This window comes from Choristoneura fumiferana, chromosome 11, assembly GCF_025370935.1.
Source record: "Choristoneura fumiferana chromosome 11, NRCan_CFum_1, whole genome shotgun sequence".
In the NCBI taxonomy this organism is placed as follows: domain Eukaryota; kingdom Metazoa; phylum Arthropoda; class Insecta; order Lepidoptera; family Tortricidae; genus Choristoneura; species Choristoneura fumiferana.
The window spans coordinates 15,664,132-15,681,006 of record NC_133482.1 but is presented as its reverse complement, the minus strand read 5'-3'; the positions used below and the strand labels follow the sequence as shown (position 1 = coordinate 15,681,006).

Sequence of the window (16,875 nt, the reverse complement as noted above, 5' to 3'; positions counted from 1 at the left end):
TGCCCAGTAGCTCATAGACTGAATAACCTATTAAGGCAAACGATTCAGGACAACTGAATTGGAGCATAGCCTTATGAATATATGACATCGAATAAAATATATTATCATCAAACCCATGTTGGGTTATATGTGAGTTATATCATGGTGATTATGGTGAAGGATAGTGTTAATCGGATGATTAACTCTGGTTGAGTACGAAACGTGTCATGGTGTGGCGGTGTTGACAGTTAGGTTTGTCTAATGTTTAGGTATGTACATGTTTGTTCTTACAGCGTGAAGGCCAAGTAGTATATGCTGAACACACATTTGTTGCATAGAGGTAGCTATCGGGTGTGAGCAAAGTTATTGTTTATCCTACTATCCTACTAATATTATAAATGCGAAAGTGTGTGTGTGTGTGTGTGTGTGTGTGTGTGTGTGTGTGTGAGTTTTTTACTCCTTCACGCTAAAACGGCTGAACGGATTTGGATGAAATTTGGTATGTAGATAGCTGGATATCTGGAATAACACATGGGCTACTTTTTATCCCGATATTCCCACGGGGTAGTGATAGAATCTCAAAATAAGAACCGCTGGGCTTAGAGTCAAGTTTGGCGTGGTTGTTTTTAATGCAACATCAATGAAAACGACGATAATTTATTGAATCAGAAACAGAACTAAAAGAATTTCCTTGCTCACCCGCGACCTTACGATGGCTAAACTTATGCAAAATAAGCGTGTTCATGCAGTTCCTCCACCTCCACACTGTAAGAACACACACAAATCACACAAACCCACCTATCACCACCACCACACCACACTGACGCGTTTCGAACTCAACCAGAGCTCATCTTCAGTAACACAACCGTACACCATGCTACCAGTTGTTAGACTAAACCACAATGTATTTTTGGGAATTCCCACGAGAATCTTGTAAAATCCCACAAATTCAATTGTAAGTACCGGATCGAATAGTTAACGCGTGCGAAGCCGCTGGTAAGTACGAGTAAACACTAGTAGTTCAATACTTATGAGAGTTATTTTCCACCTCTTCGATCCCGTGGCTTGTACTTGTACAGTCAAGGGCAAAAATATATAAACACTTTAGTACTTGTCTATTTTCGTCATATTTGAACTGCCATATATGAACTATCACAGTGGTTAAAGTGACAAAGTACTAAAGTGTATACATATTTTTGCCCTTGACTGTACCATATATTATCTAATGGCAGCTATACCTACAACAGCCCGTTTCTATCACAAGTTGAAAAGAAAATAAATAGCCACCCCATAAATGGGTGTGGCCTGATGTGTGACCCAATTGAGGGCTCCTACTCGGTTAGGCTTGAGTGTTCGATTCCCGGCTATGACTTTTACATTTTGTTTGGCAGAAAAGAGTTAAAGATTTGAATCAAGTTAAAGAAAAGCCTAAATCAATCTCAATGACAATTGATTTTGAAATCCTGCCGATTTAATATGATTAGCTATGTAAATATATGAACAGTTGCACGTTTAGACGGTTGTATGTGAGTTACTCCGTCACGCACAAACGTCTCAACGGATGAAATTTGGCACAAAGTTTATTAAAAAAAAAATTGAAATAAAAATATCCCGGCAAAATAGTTCTTAAAGAATAAATGGATTTCGCGCAGACAAAGTCACAAACAATGGCTAGTATTCAATTTATTTAAATAATAATTTAATAATAATTTATTTCCCTTAAAAATGACACACGTATACATAAAAAGAGATGTCTGGCGGACCCCAAACTAGGCTGAGCCTGTATCTTGAGGTCCTGGAGTGCATTCGAGATTCAATCGTATACATAGTGAATTTGCATTATTATATATAGTATCAAAATTAATTTATTACATTATATTATAATTATAAAAATGACAAATTAGTAGACAATAGAACAATGAAAAATTAGTATGTATTGAATGTGTGTGTGTGTGTGGTGTAAGATCTTCTATAATACCAAACATTATTTGGCTGCACTAATAGTGGTGGCATTGCTACCAATCAATATATATTATGCAAAAAAAATATGGTAAAAAGGGTCTTTGCAGACGGATGACAATTTTTAGAGTTCCGTAGCCAAAATGGAAAAAAACGGAACCATTACAATTTCGCTATGTCTGTCTGTCCATCCGTCCGTCCGCGACTTAGATTAGATACTATTCGTGCTAGCAAGCTTTTTAGTTGGATATGTAGGTATAGCATGATTATGCCGATAAAGTGGTAAAATAAAACGTAGGAAAAATTGTAGATTGTTCAACAAGAGCATAAAACGAGCCATTTTACCCAAGACGTTCATATAGCCACCCGAGCCGGTACGGCGAGGGTGGATAGACACGACGTGGGGAAAATGGGTTTAATGCTCAAGTTTTACACTCTGCTTTTCACTTCGATTGCGAGGGAATGAAATAGCAACAGTGGAAACAATTGCTCACTTATTATGTACCTTTTATGAGTTACTATAATAATTCTATATTTTTAGTTTTTTATTGATTGACTTTGATTAGTATAAATTAATTAATTATTATATAAAAACATGTAGAAACTTTTTCGAACGAACGAACCTTGGTCTTAGACGAAGATTTTACTTTATGCACTAGAGCATAAAAAGTAATTTTATGTCGCCTAGATCCAGCATAAACACGAGCTTTACGAGCATCAGAAGTGAAAAAGATTTTTTTAGGGCACCTCCCTATAGTGTGAGGTGCGTATTGTTGGATAGGTCTTTAAAATCATTATTACGTTGTACAGTCAATTTTTGATACAGTGATTCGTTTGCGAAATATTTAAGTTTTAAGTGCATTTTTTAATCGGGCGTCCCTCTCTCCCCCTTTAAGCTAATAGGTTGGTTTGAGAATTAAAAATCTTTATTGAAGTAAATAAAGTATTACATTTGAAATTTACCACGAGCTTTGCGGTGAAGGAAAACATCGTGAGGAAACCTGCACAAACCAGCGAAGCGATTCAATGGTGCGTGCGAAGTTCCCAATCCGCACTGGGCCCGCGTGGGAACTATGGCCCAAGCCCTCTTGTTCTGAGAGGAGGCCTGTGCCCAGCAGTGGGACGTATATAGGCTGGGATGATGATGATGATGATTGAAGTAAATTGTCACGATGCAAACATTAGGGAGGGAGGGTTTGTACTCCCCTTACGGCCCGTGCACACAATTATTTTTATCACATTGCGAGGAAATGCAAAAAATATTATTTTTTTGTTTCCAAGCACTTCACAGCTTGGTAAAAGAAAGGCGCTAAGAAAACAACTGAATAAAAAAATGGCTACCCGCCAATACTGCAAAATTCGAAAATCGAAGTTCGTATCGCACCGTCCCTCTCACTCTCGTATTAAATAATATTAGGGTCAGGAAAACGATATGAACTTCAATTTTCGAATTTCGTAGTAGATTGTCACTTTTTCGAGTCGTATACCATAGATAATGCTAAGAACTGTGTTTAGCTTAGAATTCGAATGGTCTTACGGCCAGTTGCGCCAACATGCTAAAAAAATATTTCCTAAAATTATTGCAAAACAATTTGATATAAATTTAAAATATAAAAATAACGAAGTTTCATGAAGCGTGGCAAATTTTTATGGTGTTAAATTAGGTTATAGCGAAGTTTTAAAGATGTAAATAAAACGTTGGCTGACTTGAAACCTCTTTAGTCTGAAATGACGTACTTACTAACTTTTTAAAACTAAAGTCATAACTCCTTTGGGGAGAAAAACTAAACGTAGTTCCCGCGGGAACAATTGAGGCCATTGCCCATTAATATACAGGCATGGAATAACATCATTGAAGAGCAAGTGTGATGAAAAAACAGTTTCTTGGTAGACCTCACAATCTCAACACGCATGAACAAAACATAGACGCAAAATCCCGTTAAATCTCTCCGACTCTGATTCTCCCTAGACATGTAAAACCTCATTTATCTCCCGAAAGTTCACAATATAAATATTAATACACATACATAATTTATGAACTGGACCGAGCTGTTTAATTCAATTTTGGTCCCTTGGGTTGCTACGGCTTCTTAAATGTTTTTCCGGACTTTCCTTTTTGCTGAGTCTTTGCCCATTTTGGACTTATTGTATTACTCCATTCCATACTTCATAAAGCTTGTGTGATGTAAACAAAATAAAACTTGGACGGTTTTAGAACAGGACCTGACTTCCCGCCGTTTGACAGGCCGGTCAAGCCGAGGGACGTGGGTTCAAACCCGGGATCACATCTTTGAGTTTTTCTTAATTCATGTGCGTTAATACATTAAATTTGTTTACCACGAGCTTTACGGTGAAGTAGAACATCGTGAGGAAACCCGCACAATGTGTGTGTGAAGTACCCAAGTCACGCTGGACCCACGTGGGGACCTCCCAGAAAGAAGAAATATTCGATTGAAGCAGTAACTAAGTATGGCGCTACTGGCACGTGCTATCACATGAAAGTAATTCTTTCTCTGTCTTACCTTGAATTTCAAACCTTTATAACTCTATCATGTGCAATGGTAGCTAGCTTAAAAAATATTTTTCACTTCTCATGCTCGTAAAGTTCGAGTTTATGCTGGGGCTAGGCGACATAAAATGACCTTTTATGCTCTAGTGCATAAAGCAAAATCTTCGTCTAAGACCAACGCAATCAGGCCACAGCAAAGAGCCACAAAAGTTTCTATGTATTTTTTTTATTATTTTTTCATCTCTACAAAAGTAAAAAAAAAACAAGTAAATTAAATTAATCATGAAAACTAAATATTTATAATTATTTAGTAATGCATGAAAAATAAAAGTTACCCAGTAAGTGAACAATGTTTCCACTGTTGATATTTCATCTCCTCGCAATCGAAGTGAAAAGCAGAGTGTAAAACTCGAGCATTAAACCCATTTTCCCCTCGACGTGTCTATCCACCCTCGCCATACCGGCTCAGGTGGCTATATGAACGCCTCGGGGAAAATGGCTCGTTTCATGCTCTTGTTGTATAATCTACTATTTTCGTGCGATAACACGCATTCACAGAGTCCATCTACTTAATACCATTTAAAATTAAAGCCCTTTGACAGACAGGGGAAGGGAGCCAGGGTCCATTGACACCATTTAGCTACGGAACTCCAAAAGTATTTAACAATCAAACGGTTAAAACGCCGATAAATCATGACGCGACACTAATCACAAATCAACATCTTTAGAAGTCTCGCGGGACAAGTTGCCGCTTTACGGAATTACTGCAATAAAATTGGGATGGGGACGCTCCGGGAATTTTAATTGAGTCTCCAATTTTAGGAGGCGACGCGGGGCATAGGCGATCAGCCGAACGAAATACGCTGGCCTCCCGTACATTGATTAGCAAAGATATTTTTGTAAGAGAGAGAGATAAGAGAGAGAGAAGAGACTTTGCTAGCTTTTTATTATAATATTTTTGCGTCCTAACGTCCGTCGCGGCTAACTAAAAAAATGAACATTTTAAAGAGAATAAAAAAAGGAATAGTTGGAACCTACTATTCAAATGTGCTTAAATGCGTTTCCCGCTGGCCGCTCACTTCATGAGCACGAGACTTCGAACGAAAGATGGCGTTGAAATAAAATATGGTGTCATTAATACAAAAATTCCGCTTTCATTGTGGTCGATATAAAAAGATTTGTTTGGAAATTTAATTTTAGGCCTCAAACGTTTAAATTGAAACATTTTTTATCTAAATTGGTGACATCGCGCACAGGATAAATTTAGCAATTTTAATCAAGCTAGCGTTTCAGGTTGGCATTCTAAATTTGAATGGTAACGGTCATTTTAACATTCTAAATTTAGAAAGGTCTTCAGTTTTAAATCGCACTTATATTATAAATGTGAAATTTTGTAAGTCTGTTTGTTTATTTGTTTTCTTGTTACTCAATCACGTCTAAACCGCTGAACCGATTAAGATGAAATTCGGTATGGCACAGATAGTTTGAGTCCCGGGGAAGTACATAGGATAGTTTTTATCCCGGAAAATTACATAATTCCTGCGGGATACGGCTACAATTAAATAATTCAGTGAAATCCCTTTCAAGTATATCATTTGTATTTCGCCTTCAATGGATACATTATTATAAAGATTCCGTAAAATAGTCATGGAAATATACAATGACTCCAAACTTAGTTTAAGTAGTGACATTACTTAATAATTTATCTTGAAACAGTTATTTAACTAAATCCCGCTAGCCGTCTCTTTAATCAAATCAAACTATCTTCAACATAGAATTTAACTAAATTAAAGTCGAATTAATTGCTCGCTAGATGGCACTCTACCCAGCCAACAAACTAACGATAGGTTTTATTAAGAGGTTTATAAGCTTCCATTTCTCGTACTGGCAGGCCAACAATGGTTGATTAATGAACATAGCAAAGACCTTATAAATACATCTGGCTGCTTCGAAAAAAAATACTGTATGCCACAAGCTTTAAATTCAAATATTAAAATTTTCCGTTCCAAACCGTCACTCAACGGGGCTGTAAGCGACACTTTTTAATAAAACTTCGACCGGAGGCGGGAAGCCAACACAGAAATATATCAGCTATTTCGTAAGGTTGGTAGGTACCTAGTTTAGCATTGTTATGTTGGCACGCCTGACTCTCATCGGGAGTGGACGCATGTGGAAATGGCGGGAATGCACTGCGGCCAGTGCCCTCGCCCGTGATTCTATGCTCTGCTACTTGCTAGGTCATGCCTGCGGCATTACACGTGAAAAAATAAAAACCGGCCAAGAGCGTGTCGGACACGCCCGAAATAGGGTTCCGTAGCCATTACGAAAAAAATAAGTAATATTTTTCTAAGGATTTCGTATTTTGTACGGAATATTCCAAGTTTAGGTATATTTTATACCTTAGGCTGCTATTTACTCTTAGGGGCTGTTTCACCATCCATTGATTAGTGTTAACTGGCGGTTAGGTGTGATACGGTCTCCGTCTATTCGAACAAAACAAATAGAGACGGCAAAACATTTAACCGTCAGTTAACACTAATCAATGGATGGTGAAACAGCCCCTTAAACTACTAATAATTCTCAAGAAAACTTAACCGTTATAGTTTTCTCTGTAAGTTTTATATACTTACTACCATCCTGAATTTTATTCAAATTTTTCCACCCACTGGTTTAGATTTTACAGGGGGGACGCTCGATTTTAATGAAAATTTTCACTTTAAAGTTGAATATTTTGCAAACAAATCACTAAATCAAAAAATCGTTTTAGCAACCTCCTAATGTCTATCCAACGATGCCCAACACTACAAGATTGGTTGAGAAAAAAAATCACCCCACTTTAAGTCTATGGGAGGTACTCTAAAAATAAATTATTTTTTTAACTTTTTTCGGTATAGTTTACGTATTCATATATTTGTGCCAAATTACAGCGTTCTAGCATTGATAGTCCCAGAACAAAGCCGCGGACGGACAGACAGACAGACAGAAACAGACATGGCGAAACTATAAGGGTTCCGTTTTTGCCATTTTGGCTACGGAACCCTAAAAAAGGCTAGTTGACTACCCTCAAAGGATACTTTGGAAAATCTCTTCTTTATTATACCCACGACTACTACGGCATTCAAAGCGGTAAAATTTTTGGAAAAGAAAGTAGAGACGATTTATTTTTCTCGTCTGAACCCGAAGTGTCAGATAGGTCTTTCAACATTATACACTTTTATCTAAATATACATAACGTAGTCTGCAAAGAGAATCGTTTCTAAAGAATTAAACTTCATAAATTTATTTAAGGCGAGTGTGTTCCCCTTCACAACAAAGCTAGAACATTGGCTTAAAAATATAATAAAAAAGGAAAACTTTTACGGCTAAATCTTTTTAAGTTAACAAGTATTAGCCGATCCAAATTTAACATTAAATATTTGCCACATTACGGAACCCTCCATTGCGCGTGGCTTAACACGCACTTGGCTGGTTTTAATTTTCTCTTTCAACTACCCACACCGACAATGCGGAATTTCGCAACGGTGGAATTCACCAGAAAATTCCTTAGGGGCAATACGTCGCATTAAAAAGGAAGCTTCCGAAGTGTTAACCGTCCTCTTGCGTGACCCAGTTTTAGCCAGTTTCAACTAGTTTACGCCGGTTTCGTCTAGTTTACGCCGGTTCGGACTGCTCTTGACTGGTTTGGCGTGCTACAGTACTGACTGTCACGTAAGTTTCATAATTGGGATGTTATTACAAGCTTATGTTTAATCTGCAACATTTTTAATGTAAAATTAGACCTGCGAGATTGATTGCGCTTTACGGTCTCGCAATGTGATGCAACTTGCATGTTTTTATAGCATGTCTAAACTAGCCTTAACTTTGTATGTAATAGTTTTAAATATTTATAAACTATTTTTCGACTATTTCCTGGTATCCGACTGAGATGAAATTATAATTATTGTCACCGTTTATATTATGTAAGCTCGATGACATTACAATAATCTGGTAGTTAGTCAAACTCTAGTGGTCCGGCCAGAGTCGTCTCCGCAGGACGGAACTCTTCAACGGTTAATGGCATCGACTTGAAACTTGGTACGAGTACATAGTTTGGGAGAACAATGCAAGTATACAAGTACATATTTAGTTAACCAAATGTATACTCAGAAAAATTTTTTTTTTTGCAAAAATTTATTCTATGCGGTCTTGAGAGAAAAGTCTAAAACTACTTTTGTGTCCCACTGTTGGGCCAAAACCTAAGAAGTAGATGTATACATACATTTTGACGATTCGTTTTATAAACAAGGTTTAACACAATTGATTAGACACAGTCCAGGCGGCAATGCGAAAGTACAAAGGTTCTACTTTAGTTATTTTAACTGCAGACCTCTAAAAACGTCGCATGAATTGTTTATTTCTGTTTTCTATCAATAAAATTGATGGTTTTCCTACAGATCTGGAAGCAGCAATGTAAAGAAAATTGCAGACGATTTAACCTAATAGCAAGAAATATGGGATTCCGCGAACCTGTGCGATGTAGTTTCGTCCATTATAGCTTTAAATCGCGCGAATGATTGTGCTGCGTTCCATTTTGTGGAAGGTCGACCATAAAATAGGGTAATATTTAAAGCTGTTGCAGCGTAGTGGTTTGACTTACTCAAACAGAGGATCGTGGGTTCAAACCCGGATTCGTACCTCTAAGTTTTTTGAAATCTTTGTGCGATATACTTTTTTTCAAGAGAACGTTAAAGGGCCATAGAGTGACATAGGCTACTTTTTATCCCGGTAAAATGCACAGTTCCCGAAGGAACAGCGCGCGATAACCGAATTACACGCGGGCGAAGCCGCGGGCAAAAGCTAGTAATTAAATTTGTACGGAAACCTGGGTGCGTGAGTTCGACTCGCCTTGGTCGGTTTTTTTTCTTAAATTCAATATTTTATCATCACTTTGGGGCAGCAAAGCTAACTGGCCAGGGGCGCCAAACCTTTAAATACGCCTCTGCTTACCAGTTAAATAATACACAAAGCCAGCTCCTTTCATGATATCTTATAAGAAGTCAAGAGAAAATTAAGTTTCTTTTTCCCTCAAAGGATTCTACCAAGACACTTTGTCCCGTAAAGTCTCGTTATGTAACTGACCCGGTTCTGTAGTAATGGGACGTCTAGACCTCCTTACTGCCGTTACGTGTCGCCTGCATGGTATTATGTCAAGGTTTTTTTATGATAGCAAGATTAGCAAGTTACTTAAGGACTATAAGGGACCTTCCAGACGACGTTTTTTTACGCTCGTTTGTACCGATACAAACGCGCGCGTTTACAGCGCGTGTCATTTACGACAAAGAACGCGTAAAAATCTGCCAAAACGCGTTGAAAACGCGCAGAGGACGCGTCGCGAGAAAACGTTGTGTGGAAAATCCCTAAGTAATCCTGCTAATATTATACAATATAATATATTTGGTAATAATTCTGATCCGCGTTGGCGATCCCTACTTCAAAATAGCGAATTTACTTTGTTAAAAAATATGTAATTGTGTTAAATACTTTTGATGTAAATCATTCAACATTGTCAAATCTGTTAAAAATATATTATTATATCTATGAACCTCATTGACTTTCTTGCCGGGTTCTTCTCAACAGAGGTTTTTACAAATCGATGGTCGATTTTTTGACATTGATAAGTGCTTGTTATAGCCTGAATTAATATATAAGGTTATTTTGGCTTTGAGATACCAAAGTTTTCGAGTTCCATATACGTCGCACTGCTGCGTACAGGCCTCCTTTCAGAATGAGAGCACTTGGCGGTAATTCTATCGCGATGTTATTAAGATCATGGAGTTTAGTGCACTGTAACATCTGCCTAATGTGATATGCAACCGAATCCATGAGTAATGGCTAGTGTATAATATACTACTTAATATGTTAAAAAGCTAAGGCACCGTCGCGCGCGCCACACGTGTGGCTAACTACGGTAACTAATGTGACAAACGCGGCAAGCTTGCCAAGACATGTCTAGCCGTAACGACGTCGTGAAAGATTTTGCTAACGTCCTCTCTTTACCTAATAGTTTCTTTAGATATACTTGGTTTGGATAGGTATTTAACTAAATGTAAACAAAACAATGTCTTAAATATTAAAATTCACCCATTAAACTATCTAAACATTTACATTTCTGTATTGAAATACACTAGTCTAGTTGTATTACAATGATAGATAAGTAAAATGTTTAAAAACCTTGAATGTAGCAAATCTGGCAGCTGAAGTTTGTTTACATTTTGTTAAATACTTATCCAAACCAGTGTAGGTAGGTATACGGTCAAGGACTTTGATTCATGAGCCACCATGGAACCATTTCACAGTAAACGTCATAGTGACATGGCATTAATTAACAATGCAAAGGTTCCATGGTGGGTCATGTATTAAAGTCCTTTACCGTACGAACCAATGAGGGCTATCGCGTATGAATTCGCCACTAGAGGCGCTAGTGTAGCGTGAGGTCTCCGAAATGTCAAATCTCATAGTTTTTGGGTGAGCTACGCGGGTTTATTTATAATTAGAATAATTTTGTGAATATTTTGCAATATCTGAAATTAATTATGGCAAATAAAATATGCGTTCCGGGGCAATGAATGTCTGTGTTTTGAGACAGTTTTGTCTTTCGGAAACCTTTGTCCTTTCTTTTTTCCGAACAAAACGGGGACTATGCAACACTATGGCATGCTCGATATTTTTATGGTACGGTTTTAAGGTGTATTAAACATGATTTTAATCTAAACTTTGTTTTCACGCCCGTAATAATAGACTTTGAAAGCCATACTTAAAAACCTCACGCAACAGTGCGCCATCTGGTGAGACAAAAAACGATAGCCCTCATTAGCCGATCGCTTAGTCAGGCCTACAAACTTTGGAGGTATCGCCAGAATCGCGTCCCTTTGCGTAATATTAATAGTACGACATGGTTAGTCCCAATTTTTTCACCAGAATACATAAGTTGGTAACATTGAAGGACGATGCAAGGTGGCTAATATAATAATAACATAATTTTAGATGGCATATTAAGCGGGACGTGAATCGTATTAACCGTAAAAAAATGTATGAAAACAGGCCTAAAATTGCAGGGACTAGTGTAAAATGGCGTATTATGCGGGAAATCGTATTAAACGTGAGATAAAACGTTTTTGGTACTGCAAACACACAATCAAGATTACGTACAGACACATCAGTCCAGACTTCAAGTAAACACTTCATACTCGTATTGTTTGTGTGCGCTGCAATAGTACAAAAGGGTCGTGGCTAGTGTTGCCATATGTCAAGATTTTTGACTCTTTGCCAGGATTGCGGCCGGGCTTAGCAAGAGTCAGGATATTTGGAAACGGCTTCATTAAAACAAAAAACTAAATATATGTTTTCACTTATTACAGTTTTAATGAATGAAATGATAAATGTATCTATGTAGCAAGTATTCAACAAAGCTAATAATATTTCTTTCAAAACAAATTAAAATATGATAAATTACAGGTAAAGTGATACCGTAAACTGCTTCAACTTTGCCGTCTGGCCGTAACATTGCCTGATTCGATTAAGAGTCGATAACTCAGCACCTTTTAGGTTTTTAAACTTTTATCCCCCCCCCCCCCCGTAGCAATAATTCCCGTGTACATAAAAGTTTAAAACCTATAAGAGTGCTAAGTTATCGACTCTAAATCAAATCAGGCAATGTTGGGGCCAGAGGGCAAAGTTGAAGTAGTTTACGGTATCAACTATTTTTTTGCTTAAAACTTTTGTTATATTTACGCCAAAGCTAGGTATGTCAGAAAATGTCAGGAGTTTTAGGGCGATGTCAGGATTTTTGCCAGGACATTTCATTTCAGTTACCTACCTAACTGAATGCTTCTAACCTTGTTCTAACCACTCAAAAGTTGATTGATCCTTTAGGGATAAATGCGCAATCTCAACAAACGTCAACCGTGTTCGATTTATACCAGTAACAAGCTTTTATTTAGTTTCATTCACCTGTCCCGATGTTTGTCATCAAATCTTGCAAATTAAATTCGGCCGACTTCCTTACAACTTCGGATTGTCTTTAAATTTGGCATAATTATGTAAATTGCGTGACAATATAATAATATGGTAGTTACATCCTGGTAGTCTGGCCAGGATCGTCTCCGCAGGACAGAACTCTTCAACGGTTAATGGCATCGACTTGAAATTTGGTATGCAAATGTAGTTTGGGTGGCTATGCTAATACAGTCAACAAAAAGTACTTCGATTTACGAATTTCGTAGTAGCCCCGTAGCTCTATGGAAAGAAAAACGCGCTGTCAAAACGCATTTCTAAATTCCTAGAAGATTATTAAATTAGAATAGATTTACGGAGGTTTTGTGTATAAACTTGTACTTACAGCTTACACGAGCTTAGCATCTACTATTGAACTCGGGAAATTTAATTTCAATGTTGATTTTCGGGCCAAGATTCCGTCAAACATCCATTAAAAAAAATTCGTCACAACAACCTCAGGCTACCAGCCGAGACAAAACATTATAGGTTTCTCTTAATTAAGATTCGCAACAGAAAAAGCTTGAAAATACCAGTTAGATTTTAATAAGAGGTCTAGAGAAATATACAAGTCAGTAGACTATACAAATTGCTTGAGCTATCCTTCGCGGTGAGATGGGGTAGCGAACAAAACAACAGAGAGTTGTGGCACTCGTTAGGGTAATGACGCTGGGTCATTACTATGAATCATGGCGAATCATTCCCACAGTGAACATGGATACGCAGTATCACAATGAGTATTAAAATATTTTTAAAAAATGCCAGCTGTACTCTACGATACGCATCCCCAACTGGTGATACGATGTGATGGGTTTTTTCTCGGCTTTTTTTAAATAAATATAGAATCGCAGTGACGTGTCGTAAACTTCAGGTCTTTACCGAACAAAAGTCGTTACGTTTACGGCCCGTCACTGCGATTCCGCACCGTTTGCGTATTTTAAGCAGCGGTGTGGAAAGCGCATGCAAAAAAACGGTGCGCATACGATGCGTCACTGCGATTCCGTACCGTCACCGTTTTTTAAGCAGCGGTTTGGTCGCACCTTAAATAAGTATATTGTACGTAAATATCAGCCCTCTCTCTGTAAAATTAATCTTACAAAGTGGTGTTACAGACGTCGTTGCTTAGGTACATATATTTTTTTACTAGGTCTAAGTTAAAGATATTCTATCTATCTTATATTTCCAGTGTCACTAGGTTTTTTTACACACTATCTAATAACCACAAGTTTTTTTTTTAACTTTATCTGTTTACTTTATCTGTTTATTTCAATAAATGTCAAAAATCTTCCGCTTAGATTCTTACTGGTTGGCTTTCTGCTTCGCTACCATCCAACACACCCACAATATGATAGCACGGCGTGAGCTGGCACATTTGTCCTTTTGTTTGTCGAACGTTGGAGCAAACGTTTGCCCGAATTCCTGAGCTAAGTGCCGGCTAAATGGTTATTGCGGATTTGTGATCATAATACGAGGGTTTGCAGGAAATATGCAAAGCTTGCTGGCGGTCTTTGTTAAAAAAATCCTAGTTTCGTTTTACGCAATTTTCGAGATTAGTGTAACGAATGTTTCACTACTCCAATAAGTACAGATGTAGTGAACAGGAGTCGACATGTTTCGGGCTAATCCGTAACCCTTCTTTCGGGAGCAGTACTGAGCGCCACCGCCCTGCTCGCGCGACTACCCGACGAAACTAACGTGCACAGTGCGCGTGTTGCAGCAGCCGCCGAATCGCGTCGCTCCCGGAAGAAGGGTTACAGTATAGCCCGAAACGTGTCGAGCTAAACTCGATTTCAGACGCGAGTTATCCGTTTTGTTATCATTTAAAATAATAATTCTACTAATATCATCATCATCATCATCATCATCATCAGCCCAAAGACGTCCACTGCTGGACAAAGGCCTCCCCCCTTAGAACGCCGCAATGAACGACAACTCGCCACTTGCATCCACCGGTTTCCCGCAACTATCACGATGTCTTCAGTCCACCTGGTGGGGGGCCTGCCAACGCTTCGTCTTCCGGTTCGTGGTCGCCACTCGGACTTTTCTCCCCCAACGGTTATCTGTTCTTCGAGCGATGTGGCCTGCCCATTGCCACTTCAATTTGCATATTTTTCCAGCTATGTCAGTGACTTATAGTTCTTCGACGAGTTTCCGTATTCTGTTGCGCAAAGAAACTCCAAGCATAGCTCTCTCCATAGCTCGTACTAATATAGTCCGGCACAAATCCAATAACACCTCAAAACTGTCTCTATACGTTAATATCAAAAGCGAAATGCTGCTCAATCGCTGCATAAAAGCCTAAAGCCACAGCTAAAAGGCCAGATCTGGACAATGCAGGCCTAAACAGTCCAGGGCCAGTAAATAGAGATAATCCAACGGCTGGCCGAATCCGTAATAATAGACGGGACATGGAAATGGTCCAACAAAGTACCACAGCACTTAAACATACGAAGCGGTCAAGGTGCCCCAAATATACAAAAACTTTGCTGTTGTCATGTTAGTTGCGGGTTGTGATATTTTTGATACTTGACCACTCTAATAGAAAAATCGGTCAAGTGCGAGTCGCACTCGCGTACAGTGGGCTCCATGCAAGTTTGCACGTATATCTATGAATGAACTTATAGCAAGAGACTTGAAATTTGGTATGAAGGTACACACTAGCGCAATCGATAAGAAGTCTAGCATTTTTTTTGTCTGCAACTATCTAAATTGGCCCCACATTACCTACATTTTCCTTAGATGCCTAGAAATTTGTACGGAACCCTCGAAGCGCGAGTCTAAGTCGGACTTAGCTGGTTTTTTGAGAATGTATGGCCCCGTAAACGCGCGTTCACGAAACTTTCTTATTTCTTTCGTTGCCGCTACCTACATTGACGTAGTTATTCGCATTGGTTTATCTAAAAGGTTGTCTGCAAGAGATCGCTTTTAAGCGATAAGACCGTCTATTGTCTACCCAGCATTTTGTCTTTGTATAAACTTATTGTACTGATTAAAGCATATTTGTATTGTTTTGTATAAATTCCGTGGGTTTATGATTGTGTGTGAGTATCTGGCCCTCCAACTTAAACAGTACCTAATAGGTAATTTTGTATGAAAACTGGGCCCAATATTGTGCCGCTAGTATATCGTAAAGTTGATAAACAAACCCGTTATCGCGTACTAGCCCTCTTTAGCAAGTTGTGGAGTTCAGTCCCGTCTGCGTTTAGTTTTGTTCCTTGCGGTTGTTTTGCGTTTTGTTTCAATATTCATCGCAACAGCGAGTAAATTGAAAAGAAAAACTTGGACTGAACCTAAAGATATAACTACTACATCTGGATCTTACTGAGAGGTTGCTTGTCAAGCTTAACAGTGAAAATACAAACTGAAATATAGATGCACAGAAAAACCAGAAAAATAAGACCATCACTGGGAATCGAACCCAGGTCCTCGGTATTCCGTACCGCGTGCTATACCGCTACACCACTGATGGTCAACGGTACCGACACGAATTTCCCCTATGCACCTAATATCTCAGCTTGTTTGTTTCTTATTTTAGCCACTTAAGCAGTGACGCTAGCGACATCTATGCCGTAGCCCTCATCGAGAAACTTTTTCGGCACTCCATTGGAACTAACCGCTCACCCGGACAAGAGATATCGTTACTAACACACTAAGCTTAACAGTCTTTAGAATGTATTCGATATCCGATACAATTTTACTCAACTGCCCGAAAAAGGGTTATTTTCGAGCGTATGTAGGTATATTATGTTTGAATGTAAGTATAAATGTATGCCCATTTCTTTGGTCGTCTCTGTAGTATAAAAGACTGAACGGTTTTTATTATAATGAGGATTCATTATCCTCGTGACATAGACAAACTGTGTGGCATATTATACCCTATATTATAATATTTCAAGATGGCATCCGCAAACATAAATATGGAGAAGGATTTTTTTACTGTAACAATGGGTATCAAATCATCATCATCATCAGCCTACAGCAGTCCACTGCTGGACATAGGCCTCTTCCATGACGCGCCACAACATTGTCTTCACCCCCCGCATCCATCCGCCGCCAGCTACCCTCTTAAGGTCGTCCGACCACCGTGCCTAAAGACGCCCTTCACTACGTTTACCCGTCCGTGGTCTCCATTCGAGGACTCGTCTGCTCCACCGTTCATCGGCCCTGCGACAGACGTGGCCCAATGCCTTCAGCGAACTAATTCTTTGAGCAACGTCGCTGACTTTCGTTCTTTGTCGGATAATGTGATTTTGGAATCAAATGAATGCCAATAATTTGTCCATTCCAAATATATTATGTGTATATTACTACCTATAACACTTTTAAGCTTATATGTTATTTTTACAGGAGCATCAAAAACGTATGAAATAAAAAACCTGACTGCTTTTAAAAACATT

General features: G+C 38.5%; 1 protein-coding gene across 4 annotated transcripts in view; it reads right to left on the bottom strand.

The window, feature by feature from the left end:
* LOC141432871 (neurexin 1-like) overlaps positions 1–16,875 on the bottom strand; it is a 261,481-nt gene that overhangs the window by 205,094 nt on the left and 39,512 nt on the right. The gene's annotated exons all lie outside the window — the stretch shown is intronic.